At 33.9% G+C, this 20712-nt stretch overlaps 1 pseudogene; it reads left to right on the top strand.

The window, feature by feature from the left end:
* The first annotated feature begins 16556 nt into the window (after positions 1-16556).
* Positions 16557-18443, top strand: LOC112835491 (large ribosomal subunit protein eL13 pseudogene; annotated as a pseudogene).
* The last annotated feature ends 2269 nt before the right edge of the window (positions 18444-20712 follow it).

Here is a 20712-nt window from a genome sequence, read left to right as displayed (position 1 = left end):
AGATGAGAAAACTGAGTCACAGAAAGGCTAAGTAATTGCCCAAGGTCATACACCAAGGAGCTGGTAGAACCATGCGTAAGCATAAGCCAACTGACAGCAAATCCTCTATTCTCAACTCCTTTGCTATACTACCACAGGGATAGGTGTGGGAAATAGAGGGATAATGCCCATCTAGTCTTTCACCAGGGATAGTGCAGGATTCTGGTACTTTATATAAATGATTTGCTTTACGGAGGTACTAGGCACTTGCCTGAGGATAACCTTCTATGGGATTATAGAGTAACCACAGGTAAAAATCAGTCATTCAGTTTTTAAATTCAAATGAAGAAAATTCAGACTAATAAGTGTTTCCAGAAGAAAAATTAACTAATACAGAGGATGTTCAAATTATACACAAGGAATATCCATTGTTAGGATTCGAGAATTACATGTTATATATCATGTGGTGTCTATGGGATTTGCCATGGGCAATCTGGGAACTAAAAAGGAGTGATTGCCTAACCTTGCAACAGGTATAAATGAGATGAGCATTTTATCCGTATTGATTGAAACATTTTCACTCTTCAAGGAATAATTACTTATTCTATTTCTCCATTTGAGCCCTTGAAGAAATAGTCAAAATAAGGATAATTTAGGAACCAGAGGGATAACTTAAATATAAGCCAAGAAATCCTTGGGAAACTAATATCTTTTTGTTGTTGTTGTTGCATCTAACATTAGGATGGCAAATGTGAATAATGAGACAATACAATGTTTTTATTTTTTTCTATGTTGTTTTTTGTTCATTCACTCAAACTTTTTATTCATTTTATAAATAAATATTCATTGAATATTTGAAGTGTAAAGTATTTTGTGGGAAATTGCTACTAAATTGCATACTGTTTTGGATTAAAATTCATATATTGAAGTTCTAATCCATGATATGATGGTTTTTGGAGGTGGGGCCTTTGGAAGGTAATCAGATCATGAGAGTGAAGCCCTCATGAATGGGATTGGTGCCCCTATAAGAAGAGAGACGAGGGAGATGATCTCTTCCTCTTGGCCATGTGAGAATATAGAAAGAAGGCAACCACCTGCAATCCAGGAAGAGTGCTCTTACCAGAGACTCAGTGTGCTGACACCCTGATCATGGACCGGCCAGGCTCCAGAACTGTGGGAAATAAATGTTTGTTGTTTTAAGGAGAGATTTCTTTACTAATTTATTTTAATTTGATAATTTCTGATATGCTTAAAAGAGTTAATAATTGAAGTTGTACTTCAGCGCAGGGTTCATTAACTCAAACAAGAAGAGATAAAGACAAATGCACTTCTTTTAGCTGTTTTTTTTTATCACTAAAACAGTTCAATCTGATTCTTAATTTTTGGAGATAACACTTAATGCAGTACATTATTTCTGATAAAAGTTCATTGATTTTTATGATGAAATCACAGCAATTAGACATATTGAATGAGGATCTGCACCTGGATAAGGTGAAGGCAAATTAAGAAAAGGACACACAGAGAAGGAAGAATGATTCTAAAAAGAGCAAAACAAACTTAAAGCACTATAGAAAATTACAAAATGGAACAAAGAAACAAAAGTAATTGTGAACAAGGAAAAAAAAGAAAATTGAATAGAAGCAAAGACAAAAGAGACAAGGAAATTAGCTTGTGGAATTTTTTTCTCTCCTTTCAACTCTCAAGAGTCAGGTTTTTAAAAAGCAAGCTCTAATTACCTATCTTTAAAAGTTTCAGAGCCTTCACTTTTCATTTTACTTAGAATTAAGCACATGCAACACACACAGAGAGTAGAGCAGAGTGTTATGCAGCATAGAGGATAGGTTAGGATTTATTTATAGGCCGAAATACTTAAGATACATCAGTCAAGCAGTAAAATTAATTTTTAGACAAAATACTGAAAATCTAATTTTATTTACTTTTGACCTTGAATACTCCAGCAATGTGAGATTTAAATATCAAAGATTCAAATTCCTTCTCCTACTAGAAAATTTCTCTTGAGTGTGAATTAATTTTATGGCAAATGAATTACAGTTATTTGTTCTCCTCATCAATCTTTAAATATATGAATTTTTTACACCTTACCCAAGAATTGCTTCCACTGTAAAATAAAGGTGAAAAGTGGTATGCACAAGTAAAATTCCCAAACCTGCCCAAAACTCGATTATTATTTAGCATAAATATGCATTCATTTTTAAAGCAGGATATCTGACATTTCCACAGGAGTAGAAAAAACAATATTTACAGCTCAACAGCCCAAGAGCAGGTCTTTTTGTGATCAGCTAGAGTGAGAAACCTCGTAATTTATGATTCATAGGACATTTAGTAGAATTCCCAGAAATATTTTGCTTCTGTATTGGGGAAATTCTAGTCCCAAATTAACCATTTCTCTGTACTTTAATAAAAAAATTTAAAGAAAATATCCAGGGCGCCTGGGTGGCTCAGTTGGTTAAGCAACTGCCTTCGGCTCAGGTCATGATCCTGGAGTCCCGGGATCGAGTCCCGCATTGGGCTCTCCGCTCAGCGGGGAGTCTGCTTCTCCCTCGGACCCTCTCCCCTCTCATGCTCTCTCTCTATCTCATTCTCTCTCTTAAATAAATAAATAAAATCTTTAAAAAAATTAAAAAAAAAGAAAATATCCAAAAGAATTTTAAATGGGTCTGAAAATGAAGCTTACTAATATTTTTTTAGAATACAAAAGTGTCCAGTGTCCACTAGGGTGTAATTAAAAATAGCTGGTATCCTATTAAAAACTACCAGTTATACAAAAATACAGAAAAAATTGACCCACTGTTAACTAATTGAAACCAACCCAGAAATAATAGGGGGTTATAGAAATAGTGGATAGAGACATTAAAAAAATTATTACAACTGTATTTCATATGCTTAAGAAGCTAAATACATTAAGTACAGATGTGGAAAATGTAAAAAAAAAAAAAAAAAAAAAAAAAAAACCAAACAGAACATTTCAAATTAAAACTGCAATGTCTGAGAATACACAGAATGGAGTTAACAGCAGGTTAGAAATTGCTAAAGAATAGATTAGTAAATTTGTGAATGTGAGTCTGAAACATAGTTTAGCAAGAGAAACTTTGCAAAATAAAACAAACAAACAAAAAGATGGGGAGAAAATGATTAGAGCATTAGTGAGCTCTGGGGAAGTTTCAAGTGTCCTAATATATTTGTAGTTGAAGAATTAAAAAGAGAAGGGAGAAAAAAGGCAATAGAAAGAATACTTGAGAAAATACAAAATATTTTCCAAATTTATGTAAATGATAAAACAGCAGATCCAAGAAGACAAATAAACGTCTACAACAGTTCCAGAGCTAGGAGAGGAAAAATGGGACTATATTATATTTAGGTTCTTACACTATATGTGAAGGGCCATGATATACCCTCGATTTGGACTGTGATATATTAAAGATATATACAACAAACTTTAAAGGAACCATTATTAACAAAAATAATTATAACTAGAAAGCCAACAAAGTAGGTTTAAAAAGAGCCATACAACACTCAACCCGAAGAGGGTAGAAACAGAAGAAAAGGGAAAAAAAGGGCAGTTAGGACAAATAAAAATTGTAGAACAAGATGGTGTATTCATATCCAAAAATACTAACAATAACACTGAATTCAAAGACTACCTAGTTAAAAAGCAGAGAATATTCAATGCATAAAATCTGCAAAATCTGAATATATGCTGCCTATGAGAAACCAATTTTTTTTTAAATTTTAAGTATAAAATACAAACAGGTTAAAGTTAAGAGGATGAAAAAGATATCCCATAGCTAAACAATTGAAACAAAAAGTTAGATTGACTATATTAATATAGGAAATCATTTTTAGAGCAAAGAATATTATGAGGAATAGAGAGTTATTTCATAACAATAAAGGAACCAACTTATTAGGAAGCCATAGCAAAATATTATGCACCTAATGACAAAGCTTCAAAATCTAAGAAGCAGAAAGTTATGAAACTACAAGAAGAAATAATCAAACTCACAAATATGTTTGGTATGTTCAATATCCATCTCTAAATAATTGTTGGAATAAATAGTAGAAAATAAGTATGGCTATAAAATACTTGAACAATACCATCAATCCACTTGACCTAATTGACATTTATAGAACATTCCAGCAAATAACAGAAAAATAACATTATTTTTACGAGTTTGTGAAAGATTTACCAAGATAGAACACTTTCTGAGCCATAAAACAACTGTCAAATCTATATAAAAGTCATCAGCTTATACAAATCTGTCCTCTGATAAAACTGAATTGAATTAGATGTTAATAGAATGATACTTGGAAAATCTCCAAATATTAGAACTTGGTTCAAGATGTAATTAAAAGGGAACTTAGAAAATGAAAACATGACATCAATATTAGTGATATGAAGTTAAAACAATAGAGATATTATTATAGCACTAAATACTCATTTCAGAAGAAAAGCCCCAAATCAACGACCTCGGATTCCATCTAATAAACTGGAAAAAGAAGAACAGGTGAAACCCAAATTAAGCAGAAGAAAGGAAATAATAATGATCAGAATAGAAGCCAACAAAATAAACAGAAAAAAAGAATAGAAAAAACAAAGAAACCAAACAGATTTTTATGAAGTTCAATAATATTGATAAACCTCTTGATCAGGAAATAATAGAGCAGAAACAAGTTATAAAATCAGGAATTGAGATAGGAGTCATCATAACAGATATTAAAAGTAGAGTAAGGGAATAGTATAAAAAAACTCATGCCCCAAAACTCAACAACACATTATGTAGGCAAATTCCAAGAAAGACACACACTACTAATGTCCACTTAAGGAGGAAGAGATAATATGATATATTCTATTTAAAATAAAATGTTTTAAAATATCCTCACAAAGGAAACTTCAAGTCAGGTGGCTTTATTGTCAAATTTTACCAAATATTTAAATAAAAAATAAGACCAATTAACTCAACAAAAGACAAAAGCAAAGACTGCAAAATAACCAAAGCATTGGCGAATATCTCTCATGAACGTAAATTCTATAATTCTTTAAAAAAAAAAAAAACTGAATGCAGAAGCTTGTGAAAAGAATAATGCATCAGCAGTAAATGGGATGTATCTGAGGAATGCTAGGTCAGCTGAAAGTTTGTAAATCAGTGTGATATACCATACTGATAGAATAAAAACATGCATGCACAAAAATACAATCATTTCAATAGATAAAGCATGTTCATCATCGGGTGACTTGATATAGAAATTGTATTATATCCAGCACTGAAATATGACTCAGCAACAAAATAGAATGAACTATTTACACATGCAATACCATGGGTAGGCGGATATGAAAATAATTACGCTAAAGTCAGACAAAAAACGTATATACACTATAATTCCATTCACATGACATTCTAGAAAATGTGAAAAGATCTTTTTTTAAAGATTTTTTACTTATTCATTTGAAGAGAGACAGAGACAGAGAGAGCACAAGCAAGGGGAGAGACATAGGGAGAGGGAGAAGCAGACTTCCCGCTGAGCTGGGAGCCTGACATGGGGCTTGATTCCAGGATCCTGGGATCATGACCTGAGCCTAAGGCAGATGCTTAACCATCTGAGCCATTCAGGCACCCCTTGAGGAGATCTTTAGTCACTGAAAGGAGATCGGGCATTTCTTGGGGATGTATGTGTGTGGCAGGGAGGTGTAATGCAGAAAGGAGAGAAAATAGCTATTGCCAAGAAGCATAAGGAAACTTTTGGGGTGATGATAGTTTCATTATCTTAATTGTGGTCATAGTTTGTGAGTATCCATATATTAAAACTTTCCAAACTTTACACTTTAAATATTTTCAGTATATATCAATTATATATCAATAGTCCTATTTAAGAAAGGATATATTATTTTGACCAGTCTACAATAAAAAAAAATAAAACTAGTAAAACTCAGATGAAATGGCTATTAATTTAAGGTTTTGATATTTGAAAAATATTTCCCAGATAATTCCTAAGTAATTATTTTTCAGTTAACAGCAACAATTTTAAGTCCTAATATTGAAAAATTTATAAAAATACAAATGGATTAGACATACAAACTACTTTAATTCCATTTATTCACTCCATCAATTATTACCATTTGGCATTTATGTTTCTTGCTTTTGTGATTATAGCAGTGAAGAAAAAAAAGCTCTATTTTTATAAAAATTGTATTCCAATAAATGAGAGAATAGGAATAAAATAAATGATGAAAATGATAGATGATACTGGGTGTTATATGCAAACAATGAATCATGGAACATTACATCAAAAACTAATGATGTATGATGATTAACATAACATAATAAAAATAATAAAAAATGATAGATGATAAAAAGATAGCAATAGATGCACGTGTATGATCGAGTGAATACAAGCATGGCCAGGGAAGTGGGAGCTAATATTTTAGGTAGAGCTGTCAAGCAAAAACTCTTTAAAAATGTGAACTATTGTAAAGTTATGGAGCAGTTCATCACTGGGAAATTCCCTCCTCCCTTTCAGAAGGTCCCTACTATAGTATGGATCTTTACCTAAAATCTTGGGACTAGATGTGTTCTTGAATTCAAAATTTTTAAAAACATTTTTTGGAAATAACAGGTTCAGTGTTGCTATAAGCAGTACTCTACTCAAACATCCATAGTTATACAGTAAAACAAAAGAAACATGTCATGCTAGTGAGACAAGTAAAATCTCTAGATAGCTTTATGTTAGCTCAGGTCAGATTTTAATATCAGGTAATTTTGGGTTAGGACAGGCTTTTCACCACAAGTCATAGAAAAACTTGTATCTGTATGATCTTACTGAATACAGCTTGGAAACACTAGGCTTTCTATCTTTCTCAATTAGTTGTTGATGAAGGTATAATATAGCATCGCCACATTGGAACTGGAAAGAAAAGTATGTGTGTAAGGGATAGAGTGAAATAAAATATATAGGCAATTAATTCTACCCAGCACATAAAATAAGTATGATAGGTAACAGTTAGGGGTCTGGAATAAGAAACACTAAGTTTTAAACTTGGCTTAACATTAATCAGTCATGGGACGCCTGGTGGCTCAGTCAGTTTAAATGTCTGCCTTCAGCTCAGGTCATGATCCCGGGGTCCTGTGTTCGAGTCCCACATCTGGCTCCTTGCTCAGCGGGGAGTCTGCTTCTCACTCTCTCTCTCTGCCCCTTCCCCGGCTTGTGCTCTCTCTCTCTCCCTCTCAAATAAATAAAATCTTAAAAAAAATTTAATCGGTCATAAGACCTTGAACAATTGACCTCAACTATCTAAAAATTGGGTTGAATTACTTGAAATATGGGTGTAATAATACCATTAAGAAAGGCTATCAAAACTTGGAAATAAGACTGAAAGGTAAGTGATTATAGAGTAGCACAAGGCCATCTGAGGACTACCTAATTATTTAGGAAATGTACTTTGTTCATTCCCTGCTCACTGTTTATTAAACATCCCAGAATTAGTGAAATTACATGTTACTTGTATATTTTTGTCTAGCAGATATGTAAATTATTTGTCTGGTAGAAAATATAACCTCAAAGTTTATGGATTATTATCTTATAGGATATTAATCACATTAATCAGTTTTATATCTAGCCTATCAATTTTATTCAAATATTATTTTATTAAAATGTCTATAAATGCCTAGATCTTCAAATGTATGTTGAATTAGTCTTATCATGTTATTCCAGTATAAATTCCAGGATGATTCTAGTATGAATGAGTTTATTGAAATATTTTATACATATGAAATTTATATTTGTATAAGGGTCATATTTTCAACATTTTGAAAATTACAATATTAGCAGTATTAACACTGTAAGGCTGGTTTGAGAATTAAATGAGGTAATCTAGGCAAATGGTAAGTACTCTGTAACTTTATGAATGTTAGTTTATTTCATTAACTTCATTGTTTTATTTTCTTTACAAATGCTCTAGTGCATTTGGTGTAGAAGAATGTAACTGCTGCCCAGATGCATCTGTGAAGTAATTTATTAAAGGATATAACCATTCATAAAACCTCTCAGATCTCAGCACAAATGCTCCAAGTGCTCTATCTAGCCTAGTTGGGAGGGGTGGGTAGAAAAGTGTTGAGAGAGAAGGAATTTTCTTCAGAGAAGAAAGGAACTCAGGAACTATGCTTAATTTTGTCCAATAAGAAATCTCATATAGCTTCCCCCATGAAGAATGCTGTCAAATTTCATTAATTTCTAGGAAACATTTTGTAATCCCTTTTATATCCAGATAACTCAACTCTTCAAACAGGAAGCAGGAAAAAAATACTGGTATTTCACTATCGACTCTTTTTATCACATAACATTTTATTTTTATTTCATCCATATAGCAACTCTCTATGAAATTAATATCATCTCCATTTTAGGGGTGAAGATACTGAAGCTCAAGGAATTTTAATTATTTTCTCAATATCATAAAACCCATTTGTTAAAGAACCTGAATGTTAATTATTTGCCAGTCCCCAAAGCTTTTTTTCTCTTATTGATATTTTACAACCTTTATGAATGCAGGAAAATACTCAAAAAACTTTCTTTGGCTATAATTGCTATGTTTGAAAATTAGGGAATCATACTTTACTTGTACTAGTATGAAAATTTTCTTGCATCAAGACAGGAGTTTTTTTTTCTCCTTTGATAGAGTATCTTTTATTTTTTATTTTTCCTATGGATCAGCATTTCACACCTCATGCAGAGAAGTGCTAACTACAATATGCATGATCTATTTCATCTGCATATAGAACACATTCTTTCTCTTTTTACTGATTTTGACTACATTTAACTTAAAAATACAGAAAATGCTTGTAGATTATTACATGGATAGATTCATGGCTTTTCTGGTTATCCTACTGAGTATTAAGATTCCTGATTACATATATATAATCCATAAATATTCCCACAGAAACTAATATTTGTTCCTAATTTGCTACTCTGGAAATTCTGATTGTTATGTACTTTGAACTGTTTGGATTTCTGATTGTTATGTACTTAGAATGTTCTCATTAATTGACTGTATAAAGCACCATAAACATACAGGAATGCAAAATAACTAACTGTTAAGTTAAAAACAATTACTTCAAGCTCTTAGTGAATTTGTATTCAGGTAAAATATAAACTCTTAAGACCTCAAGACTGATGTACCATTTACACTGCTATCTCATTTCAGTCACTTTTCATCATCTTGTGGATGTCTTTTTGGGAGCATCAGAGCATCTCCTGGTTTGAAAAGTAGCTAGCCTTGACAAAGAAGGTGGCCTCAAAGGGAGACAGATTCTGGTCTTATGTGTCATTGATTGTTAAGTTTTATTATTTAACAAGTCATAATTTCTCTTTCCAGAAAACAGAGATAACAATCCAGTAGGTAGTTGTGAACATTAAGTAAATTCTGCATATATGGCACTTAAGAACTCTCAAAATTGAACTAAAATTAATATGATTAATAGCCATTTTATACACATTCAATAATCATCTTTTTCTGATTGCCATCAGTCTTATGGATAATATGAGTTGGGGTTGCTGGTTGTCAGATTAAAGCATATTTTTATTCCTGTCAGGTTTGTACACAGAGAACACGTTTATGAGTTGTGTAATTCAAACCCCCACTGGTAAATCATTTGATTTATAGAATGGCCCTACTTCATACAGTAACATGTCTATCTTTTCTTTTCTAGACAACAACACATGGGAGACACCTCCAGAGTACTCACTCTATTCTTTTGTTTTCTAAACCACTGTGTGACTCAAGACCTGAGTTAGTGGCTTTGTTATCATGAGATAATCCTGCAGTTGCATTTGAATTACTGCACACTATTGTAGTTAGTAATTGCCTCTATGTAAATGCAGATAATGCTTAGCTGCTCTTTCATAGCTTTGTATTTAAGCATACCACAGCTCTGTAAATCAGCAATTCTCAAATGGGGGCCATAATCATAAACTCATAGTTTGCACATGCAATTTAAGAGAGCTTATTTTAAATTATCACTGCTTTGTTTTTGTTGTAGACTGCCAAATGAGTCAATGTTTTGGTTTTAGTCCTATTATTTCATTTTTAATTTCAAATAAGGCTAGCGTGGGAAATAAAATTTCCATGGGTTTATGATAAGCCACAGAGCATAATATCTAAAAGTCTGAGTTCACATTTAGACTATTTGGCTCAAATCTCATATTTTCTTCATATTGGCTCTATGACCTTGGGCAAACTATTAAACTTCTAGAGAGTCTCAACCTATAAAATGGGAATAATAAAAGTAGTTACTTCATAAGTCAGGTTTTGTGAGTTAATGCATTGAAATTATATAGAACAATGCGTGAAAGAATAAGTGCTTAATAAATATTATTTTATTCATCAAAAGAAGTCACAGATGTTTTTAAAAAATGAGATATACTGTAAAAACCTAGTAACATGGGCTGCTAGACTACAGAAAATTTAGATTCTAGTGTTGACCTTGCTTTTGTATAAGATATGCAGGTTTCTTAAACCTCTCTATACATATTGACTTTTTCTTTTCTTATAATTACTTCTAATCTAGTCCAGTTTTACTAATTATCTTTTATTATTATTACTATTATTTTGAGTACAGTTGACAGAAAATGCTACATAAATTTCAGGTGTGCAATAGCATAGAGAACCCAGAAATAAACTCACAACTATATGGTAAATTAATCTATAACAAAGAAGATAAGAATATACAATGGTAAAAAAGCATTCTCTTCAATAAATGGTGCTGGGGAAATTGGACAGCTACATACACCAAATAAAACTGGACCACTCTCTAATGCCATACACAAAAATAAACTCAAAATGGATTAAAGACCTAAGTATGAGATCTGAAACCATAAAAATCCTAGAAGAGAACACAGGAAGTCATTTCTTTGACTTTGGCTGCAGTTATCACTTTTCTAGATATGTCTCCTAAGGCAAGGGAAACAAAAGTGAAAATAAACTATTAGGACTACATCAAAATAGAAAGCTTTTACACAGTGAAAGAAACCACCGACAAAACAAAAAGGCAACCTCCTGACTGGGAGAAGATATTTGCAAATGATACATCAATAAGGAGTTAATATTCAACACATATAAGGAACTTACATAATTCAACACCCAAAAAAACCAAACAATCCAATTAAAAAAAAATAGGCAGAGAACCAGAATAGACTTTTTTTTTCCCAAAAAAGACATATAAATGGTCAACAAACACATGAAAAGATGCTTAATATCACTAATCATCAGGGAAATGCAAATCAAAACCACAATGAGATATCACATCATACCACTCAGAATGGCTAAAATAAAAAAAAAATACAGGAAATAATAAGCGTTGACAAGGATGTGTAGTAAAGAGAACCTTATAAACTGTTGGTGGAAATGTAAATTGGTATAACCATTGTGGAAAACAGTATGGAATTTCCTCAAAAAATTAAAACAAATACAATACGATCCAATAATTCCACTAGTGGGTATTACCAAAGAAAATGAAAACACTAATTCAAAAAGATATACACACTTCATGTTTATTGCCAGCATTAGTTACAATACTCAAGATATGAAAACAACCTAAATGCCCATCAATAGACAGATGGATAAGGAAGATGTGGTGTAAATACAGAATGGAATATTACATAGCCATAAAAAAGATGAAATTGTACCAGTTGAGACAATTGGAAGGTATTATGCTGAGAGAGAAAACTCAGACTGATAAAGACAAATACCCTATGATTTCACTGTAAGTGGAATTTGATAACATTTATACTCATTGACTTTAAAAGCATGTTAATATGTACCCTGCTTATCTCATGAGTTAGTTAAGATAGAGTAATATAATAAACATGAAATCTGTTAACATTTTGAAAGTATCATTATCTTTTATAATATTAAACAAGTGAAATAATGGAACTATCTTTGATGGTGTATTTTAAAAACATATTTCTATGTATTTTCTAAAATAAAAAGTAAGATCAAAGTCAGGGAAAATTAAACAATAACCCTATCCAACTTCAGGTATGTGTATGGTATATTCAGACATTATACTTTATGCTTTATAATGTATTTTTCTAATTTAATCTATAACATCAAGATATAATGTTGATGTTATAATATCGATGATATAGAATTTTTCTCATTTCATTTATAATATTATCAAGAGTATTTACATTTTACCAATGAAGAAACCAAGATCTAGAAGATTTAAGTAATTTGTTCAAAGTCACCAAACTGCTAATGGATGAAATCTGAAATTCCAGTTGAGTTGTGTTTTATGCCAGGGCTTAAGCGCTTACCACGGTGGTGTGCTGTTTCTCCCCTCTAGCTATACACTTCCTGTAGTGTTCTTCATGAAACTAGAGAAATATTTATAAAAAACATAACAAAAACTGTATTGCTTTTCACTTTATCTCCTGAAATGACAAAAGCTGCTGCAAAGACTACTTGACAGTGGGTCAGGATGAGAATCTTTAGCCTCAAGAGGAACAAACACACCAGAAGTGTATTGGAATGGGGACAACTAGTCTGGTAAATACATGACTTGGGTTTCTTAGTGGGGAGTTAAATGACAGGAGGCAGAAAGCAGATGTAAATACCTGGTTGAAAGCTATAGGAACACAATCATGTAAGGAAATACTGGTCCAAGATGTAGGAAGTAAAAGATGCCTGACTCAAAATAGGAACAGTAGAGAAAATAAGTGAATAGTGTGCGAGATGATTAGTGAGTGTTGGTTGTTCAACATTAAGAATTGGAGACTGTGGAGAATGAGTTTACTGGGCTGGTTTCCAAGTCCGAGTAGACTTATCTTGTGATTCATCTACTTTAAGCTCTGTGAGAAACAAAGTAAAGCCTTGGTCCTTTTTACAATTATAATCCACTATTAACATTTTCTTATATTATTGTTATAAATAATTTTGCTGCCAGTACAATTCTTTACCAATGTTAATACCCCAAAATGTGGAGTATTAACTCCATTCACTGTACCAGTGTAAGAAAGTACAGGAGAGGACAGCTAAGTGTTTAAACACCTAATATCTGCTACCCACGGGGAATGTGGTAGTGAACTGAATTTTCAAGGCACTTTCCTGAGAAAGTTGTATTTTAAGAGTAAGAATACTTAAAAATACTTAAATCATAAATAAGTAAATTAAATAGGTCCAGGTGTTGAAAAGATGATGTAATTTCCATTTGAGCAGAGAAATGAGGGAATAAACTTGGTGAGTATTTCTGGGAAAATAGGTCAGAAGGAATAACATATTCAAAGGCCAAATTGGCATGAGATTGACTACTGTTATAGACTGAATATTGTGCTCCCTCACCCAAAATTCTTAAATTAAATCTTAATCCCCAGTATGATGATATTAGGGGATGGGACCTTTGGGAGGTGACTAATTCATGAAGATAGAGCACTCAGGAATAAGATTAGTGCCCTCATAAAAAAGCCTCTGTAGAGCTCCCATTTCCACTACTGCCATGTGGGGACATGGAGAGAAGATAGGCATCTATGAACCAGGAAGCAGGCAGGCTTTCACCAGACACAGAATCTGCTGATGCTTTGATCTTGGACTTCCCAGCCTTCAAAACTATGGGACATAAATTGCTGTTTAAGCCACTCAGTCTGTTGTTCTGTTACAGCAGTCTGAACTAAGACTCACACCCAAGGGACATTGAGGAAACTGGACTGGATGGGGGTGAATAAGGGAGAGGCTGATAAGATACACATTCAGAAAAGGAAGTAGGAAAGATCATGCTAAACTTACCTCCTACAATAAGAAGTTTGGATATCATTTTAATGAATGGTCAAATATTGGTATGAGTCCTATGATTTATGCATAAACATAGCCATGAGCATTTGGGTGAGTTGTTTGGACTAAAGGTAGAAAATGTGTAGGTAAAGAGAAGAGTTAGGAGTTTGGTACTGAAGTCTAGTCTAGAGTTGATGACAACTTGGAGAAAGCTTATGAAGGTTAGCTTAGAGATAAAAATGATAAAGCAAAGGATTTGGTATTGGAATGCTTGTGGAACATAAGGGAAAATAGAATTTTGGCCTGAGCAACTGAATGAATGTTGAATCTATTTATTAAACAGATAGAGTTTGAGATGAGCATATTTTGAAGGTGGGATATAAGTAATTGGGTTTTGGAAATTTTAAGTTTGATATACTTAATTAGCCATCTCAGGAATGATGCATAATGGTTGGAGACACAATTCTAGCAGATCCAGGCTAGAACAAAAATTGAGAATCATGGGTCATGATATAATGTGAAAAGTGTCATAATAGATGTGTGGCCAATTTATTTAACATGACTGGCTGGTTCAAGAATGGTTTTGCAAATAAAGTTACTTTGAAACAAGTTTTTCAAGGAATAAAAATATTTAGTATATTTATTGAGCATTTATTTTCTGTCAAGCCTTTACATATACTGTTTCTCGTTCAGCAATCTAAACATTATGAGGAAATTGAGATACGATGATAACACATTACTTATCAAAAGCCATTAATGGGAAGAACTAGGGCTAGAACTTGCTTTTGTTTTGAGTTGACACCTTCCCTCTCTACCAGAGAGATGCCACGCACAAAGAAAGCAATAGGACAAATGTACAGAAGGAGATGGAGCACAATTTGACTGAAGAACAGAGCTCTCTGTGAACTGAATTGTGATATGTGTAGGGTTGGGGTGTTTTAGGAGGTTGGGGAGAAGGTAAGGGGCCAAATGTTAAAAGCCCTCACGTGGTTTGTCAAAGAGTTCAAACGGTCCATACAAAATGAAGAGGCCATTCAAGACTCTCAGACGGGGTGGGTGAAACCATCCAGCTGGGGTTTCATAAATATCTAGTGTGTTGGTAGTGTGGAGATATAGTAACCTACATTTTCCTTTTAGTTATTTAAATAACATGACTGTATTCTATAATACAAGAGATGGATATGAAGAGCCAAAAATTCACAATTAATTGCTGTTGCCAAATAACATTAGAAATTTCTCAGCAGTTTACCCTGAAAATTTCTTAGAATGTGTTTTTTTTCAGTTTTTCAGTATAACTATTTATAATGAAACAAATAAAATTCAAAATACTGTTATAAGATTTATTATAGTCTATAAGAACTGTGATGTTTCATTATCACATCATCATAACATATCATCATTAAATAACATCATGAGATTATATAGTTGAAATTAAACAAATTTCCAGAAACCTGATATTTGTGAAGGAATGAAAATACATTGTCTTTGGTTATCCTCTATACATATCATCCTGATATAGATTATTTCATACAATTTATGTATGCTTAAAATGTACATATATTGTGATATTTTACAATTTAGATATTTCCCAAAGCCTATTAAGAGCAGTGATCTCAACCATGCACATATCAACGTGTATACCAATAATTTACTGAACACCTTACTGATTTCCAAGTTCTATGTACTGGGGATATAGAAAAAGAAACCATTTCTGTTTACACCTACCTGAGGAACTGGCATCACACTTACATATTCACTTTCAGACCCTGAACGAAATATCTTTATTCTTTAACAAAACTGCCTTTAGAAGGCAGATAGGGAAGTTTAATGATTAGACTGAGGAAGGGGTTCTTCAATATTCTGCTATGTTGAACTTAACTGTTTCAGGGTTTAAATTGATTTCACTCCTGACAAAGATAGAAAATACCAAAAGTAAAATAAAGGCATTATATTCTTATGTATCTATTATTTGAAAAACTACATACTACCTGACCAATTAAGTTGAATCTGTATGTTCTCAATGAATAATCATAATTTTCACATCCCTACCTGTTTTGCTGGCAAATGCACACACACGTACACACACATCGTCAAGAAGACATATCACCTAATACGTCAAGGTAAATCAGTGATAATACTTTTTAATTATTATTATAATTATTTTCTCATAGATTATAGCTGCTGAGGATCTCTGAAAATTGAATAGCCACAATGATGGTTTATTTTTATCAGTGTTGCTCTTCTTCCACTAGGTGTCAGTATTACTCTAGCACTTTAGGATAGTCAAACAGCAAAATGCCATCCGCATCTGTTCTACTTAATGTGCTTTTCATCAGAAATTTACCTGGTAAATTGATAAAAATAATTATAAAAATGTATGGTTATTTAATGACAATAGAAAAATTATAAACTGGAGTGAGGGTATTCAAAATAAAACTTTCAAATTGATTTACAAAGACAGTGTCTTTAAGTAATATTCTAATATTCAGTTCTTTCTCTTTTGTTACAATGTACTGTGTAAAATTTCACATATTTTCTGCATATGACTACCTAGGGCTTGAAAAATATCACTATTTTGTTTTTTTTTTAAGATTATTTATTTATTTATTTTTGAGAGAGAGAGAATGAGAGAGAGAGAAAGCACATGGGGGGGAGGGTCAGAGGGAGAAGCAGACTCCCTGCCAAGCAGGGAGCCTGATGCGGGACTCGATCCAGGGACTCCAGGATCATGACCTGAGCCGAAGGCAGTCGCTTAACCAACTGAGCCACCCAGGCGCCCAAAATATCACTATTTTGAAAACGAATAATGAATTCCCAACTTTTCATCAGAAGGTGAGTGTACCTTTAGGTGTCCTCCATTTTCAGGGTCACCAAAATACTAAGGAAAGCCCATCAGTACAATCCAAGACATTGTCCCATTGCAGCCTGCCCTTTATTAGTTTTAAAGTATTCAGCAGAATGATCATAAGCTTCTTTCAAACAAGTTATTGGAAGTTGTGGAAACAGATTGCAAAGGGTTTATTTACTATTTGTCTGTACTTACTGGCTTTGTGAAAGAACTGAAATGTCTGAACATTTCAGTAATGGTGATTTCTTTGCCAGGTTGGAGAGGAGCATGATGCGTAACCAAAATAAGTCTGAAATATTCCAGAAAATGCTTCATGATCAAGCTTATTTTGTAATTGAAAAAGAAATATTCGCAAGGGATAAGAGGAAGAGACAGAGATGGGAGTGGTATGATAGGTCAGTATGGCAGCGATTTGGAATGGGCTTTAGACTAATTTCGGCCAAAAGAGTAATTTTTCTACTTCGGTTTTCCCTTTTTCTATAACAGTTTGGTTCAAGTGGTGTAGATGTTCAGAAAACCTCTGTGGCTGGAGAGTCAAACACATAGAGAAAAAAAGCATTTCTTTAACAGTACTAAAAATGCTTACTGGGCCATATTTTATATATCGCCTTCTTTTTGTTTGTTTGTTTCCTTCATGTTCTGTTTTACTCTTTTCCTAACAAAGTTTTCTTTCCTTTATTTTTAATTTCTGCCTCCTTTTCTTCTCTAATCACCACCCCCATACTTTTTTTTTCTTCTTCCTTTTTGGTCTCTGCACACATGAGAAATTATTTTCCTCTAATTTATTTAGATAAATACATTTGCTAATTTTGTCGTTTGTGTTTGTATTTTTGGTTCTAAAATAACCAGTACCTTCCCAGGGTGCTTTGCAGCACCAGTTCTTTTCCGCTGGCTGTTGTCTGTGGGAGCGGGCCGGTAGGCAACAGCCAGGGTGGAATGGCATGATCCTGAAGCCCCACTTCCACAAGGACTGGCAGTGGCGTGTGGCCATGTGGTTCAACCAGCTGGCGCGGAAGATCCGCAGATGCAAGGCCCCAGCAAGCCAAGGCAGGCCCCGTGGCCCCGCACCCTGCGCCCAGGCCCTTTGGGCCCATCGTGAGGTGCCCCACGGCGAGGTATCACACCAAAGTGCAAGCTGTCAGGGGCTTCAGCTTGGAAGAGCTACGGGTCGTTGGCATCCACAAGAAGGTGGCACGGACCGCTGGGATCGCAGTGGATCCAAGAAGGCAGAACAAATGCACCGAGTCCCTGCAAGGCTGATGTGCAGGGCTGAAGCTGGAGTACCGCTCCAAGCTCCTCTTCTTCCGCAGGGAGCCCTCAGCCCCCAAGAAGAGAGACAGCTCTGCTGAGGAACTCAAATTGGCTACCCAGCTGACAGGACGAATCGGGCCCATACAGAATCACTGAGACTCAGGAGAGTCCAAGTCATTCCAGAGGAAAACCACTTCCAGGGTTTTGTCGGTCTTTGCACGGCCCCTACCAACACCCAGTTCTTTGGCATCTGGTCGAAAAGGGCCAAGGAAGCTGTAGAGCAGGATGTTGAAAAGAAAAAAAATAAAGTGCCATTGGCAACTTGTGATAATCAACTAATTAAAGAACTATTTAAGGAAGAAACAATATGTAGGTATATTAGATCAAAGGTTGAGCCTTCATTAGCTCACCTATTTATTTTTTTAATGAATAAGTGATTTCCTGGGAGAAACCATGCCCTTGAGGAGCTACCACAGCTTTCAGCCTATGTAAACTCAGTGTTCCAAGAAATGATTTAGTTCAAAATACTCAAAGGTATCATTATGTATTTTGATAAATAAATAAAACTGAAATTCTTCCTTCAAGTAAAAAGCATTAAAGTGTTAAGCTGACAAAATAATGGTTATCCTGCAACACCGGCATTTCTGTTCTGACCTTATTCTTTTCATTATTTCCTGCTCGGTCAGGATTCCTATAGCAGGGATGTTTGTATAATGATGCAAAATTTAATATATGTTTTACAATATAGATTGAAATGACATAAATCTCAGAACATATAGACAAATGCATCTTAATTATTTTATTGGTGTTATGATGATGATGATGATGATGTACATGGCTAGTGACATATTCTACAGCAGTTAAGTGCCATGTATATATTTCACCCTTTCAGGTGTCAGTCATTTGCAATCTATTGGTTTCCCATCATTTTACAGCAGTCCTCATTGGACTATTAAAAGGGCATTTCATTTCTCTAGACTTGAAAATTTTCTGAAGTGTCCAAATTTCCCTGTGGCTACAAGTTTTGGACTTGCTAGGATGTCATATTTAGATTTTTTTTAAAAGAGTTTAAACAGCAGGCGCCTGGGTGGCTCAGTTGGTTAAGCGACTGCCTTCGGCTCAGGTCATGATCCTGGAGTCCCGGGATCGAGTCCCGCATCGGGCTACCTGCTCAGCAGGGAGTCTGCTTCTCCCTCTGATCCTCTTCCCTCTTGTGCTTTCTATCTCTCATTCTCTCTCTCTCTCAAATAAAAAATAAAATCTTTTTTAAAAAAGTTTAAACAGCATTTGTTATGAAGCACTCTTAACAAGACTGACAAGGAATAGTATCTTGGTTTACTAATTCACTTTGAATTCTGACATACTGCTTTCTCTCTCTAGGCATATATGTACAGGACATAAATTTTTTGTTATGGATTTGAGAGTGTTAAGAGGTGGTCCAGTGGAGTAGTTGCTTATAGGATAATAACACCTAATAAACTGCAACAAGGAAAGCATCTTACTATATAGTTCCAGAAAACCACACAAATGTATGCATGTTCTTTTTTCTTTTTTTAAGATTTTATTTATTTGACAAAGAAAGCACGAGCAGAGGGAGAGAGAGGGAGAAGTAGGCTCCCTGCTGCACAAGGAGCCCGATGTGGGACTCGATCCCAGGACTCTGGGATCATGACCTGAGCCAAAGGCAGACGCTTAATCAACTGAGCCACCCAGGCGTCCCTGAATGTGTGCATGTTCTATAGTCAGAATATAGGTGAAATATTTTTGAGGAAAAAGATGCATGCAGACAATAAATCCAAGAAAAAAAATAACAAAATTAGACTGACCAATATAAAATATAGTCATGGAAACAAAGATAATATTAGTAGTGTCATGATACGAAAAAGCTAATGGCCCTGATTCTGTGAAATTCTACAGATTACTTATATAAATGAGAGATTATTAATAATGCCATCTAGGAACGAGTAGATATGTAGACCCTTGATGAAAGTGCCTTATTCATGCTTGTAGACATACAGTAGACACTCAAGCTTGTTTGTATCCTAAACTCACAAACTTCTCTATCAGAGAGCCTCCTTTTCTACAGTAAGTCTGCAACTTAAACAAATATTCCTGCAGACATTGAGTATAAACTTGCCTTTATCCTTCTTAATGCATTTTGTTCTTCTTCTACAAAACATATTTTTCTTAACTGGGTAACGAATGGCAATTTTACCAATAGCTGATTTCGAATTCACAAACTTGAAGTTGCAATGATATTCACTCATTCATCCTCTCACTCTACTATACATTCAATAGATATTAAGGATACTATGTCAAGAAGAATTCCAGGCACTCAGGGTCCAGACAGAAAAGGAGAGACCTGGTTCTTGTTCTTTACATTTTAGTGGGAGGAGGCAGACAACATATGTAGGCTAATAAATTAGAAGCATGGGAGACATATAAATAAGATAGAAACTTTAATTGATAAATTTTGTATAGAGACCAAACAAATCACAAGTAACTCCATAATACCATACACTCCACATAAGCAGAAACTTTTATCCACTCACCCCCAGAGACTAAGAGGTTTAATTTTTGGAAGGTGGCGAATATATAAAGAGCAAAGAGATAATTGAAAAGTAATTGTGAATAGTTAGTGGTGCATTTGAGTGATTGCATGGAAATGAATATTAAATGGAGGGTTTATTATGTTTTTAAAGAAATTCTAAAAATAATTCAATCAAATGTCATATTTGGCTAGATTAAAAGATCCAGTATGGCAACTTCCCGAAGGAAATTAAAAATAAAGAAAATTTATTTTTCCTCTACCTATTTGAGATTACTTAATCTTATCTTTTATCAAACATGACTACACAATCTT

The sequence above is a fragment of the Callorhinus ursinus genome, unplaced genomic scaffold (assembly GCF_003265705.2).
Source record: "Callorhinus ursinus isolate GAN/ISIS: 27379988/994484 unplaced genomic scaffold, GSC_fseal_2.0 scaffold4, whole genome shotgun sequence".
Classification (NCBI taxonomy): Eukaryota; Metazoa; Chordata; class Mammalia; order Carnivora; family Otariidae; genus Callorhinus; species Callorhinus ursinus.
The sequence above is the reverse complement of the archived record's forward strand: the minus strand, read 5'-3'. Positions and strand labels throughout refer to the sequence as shown.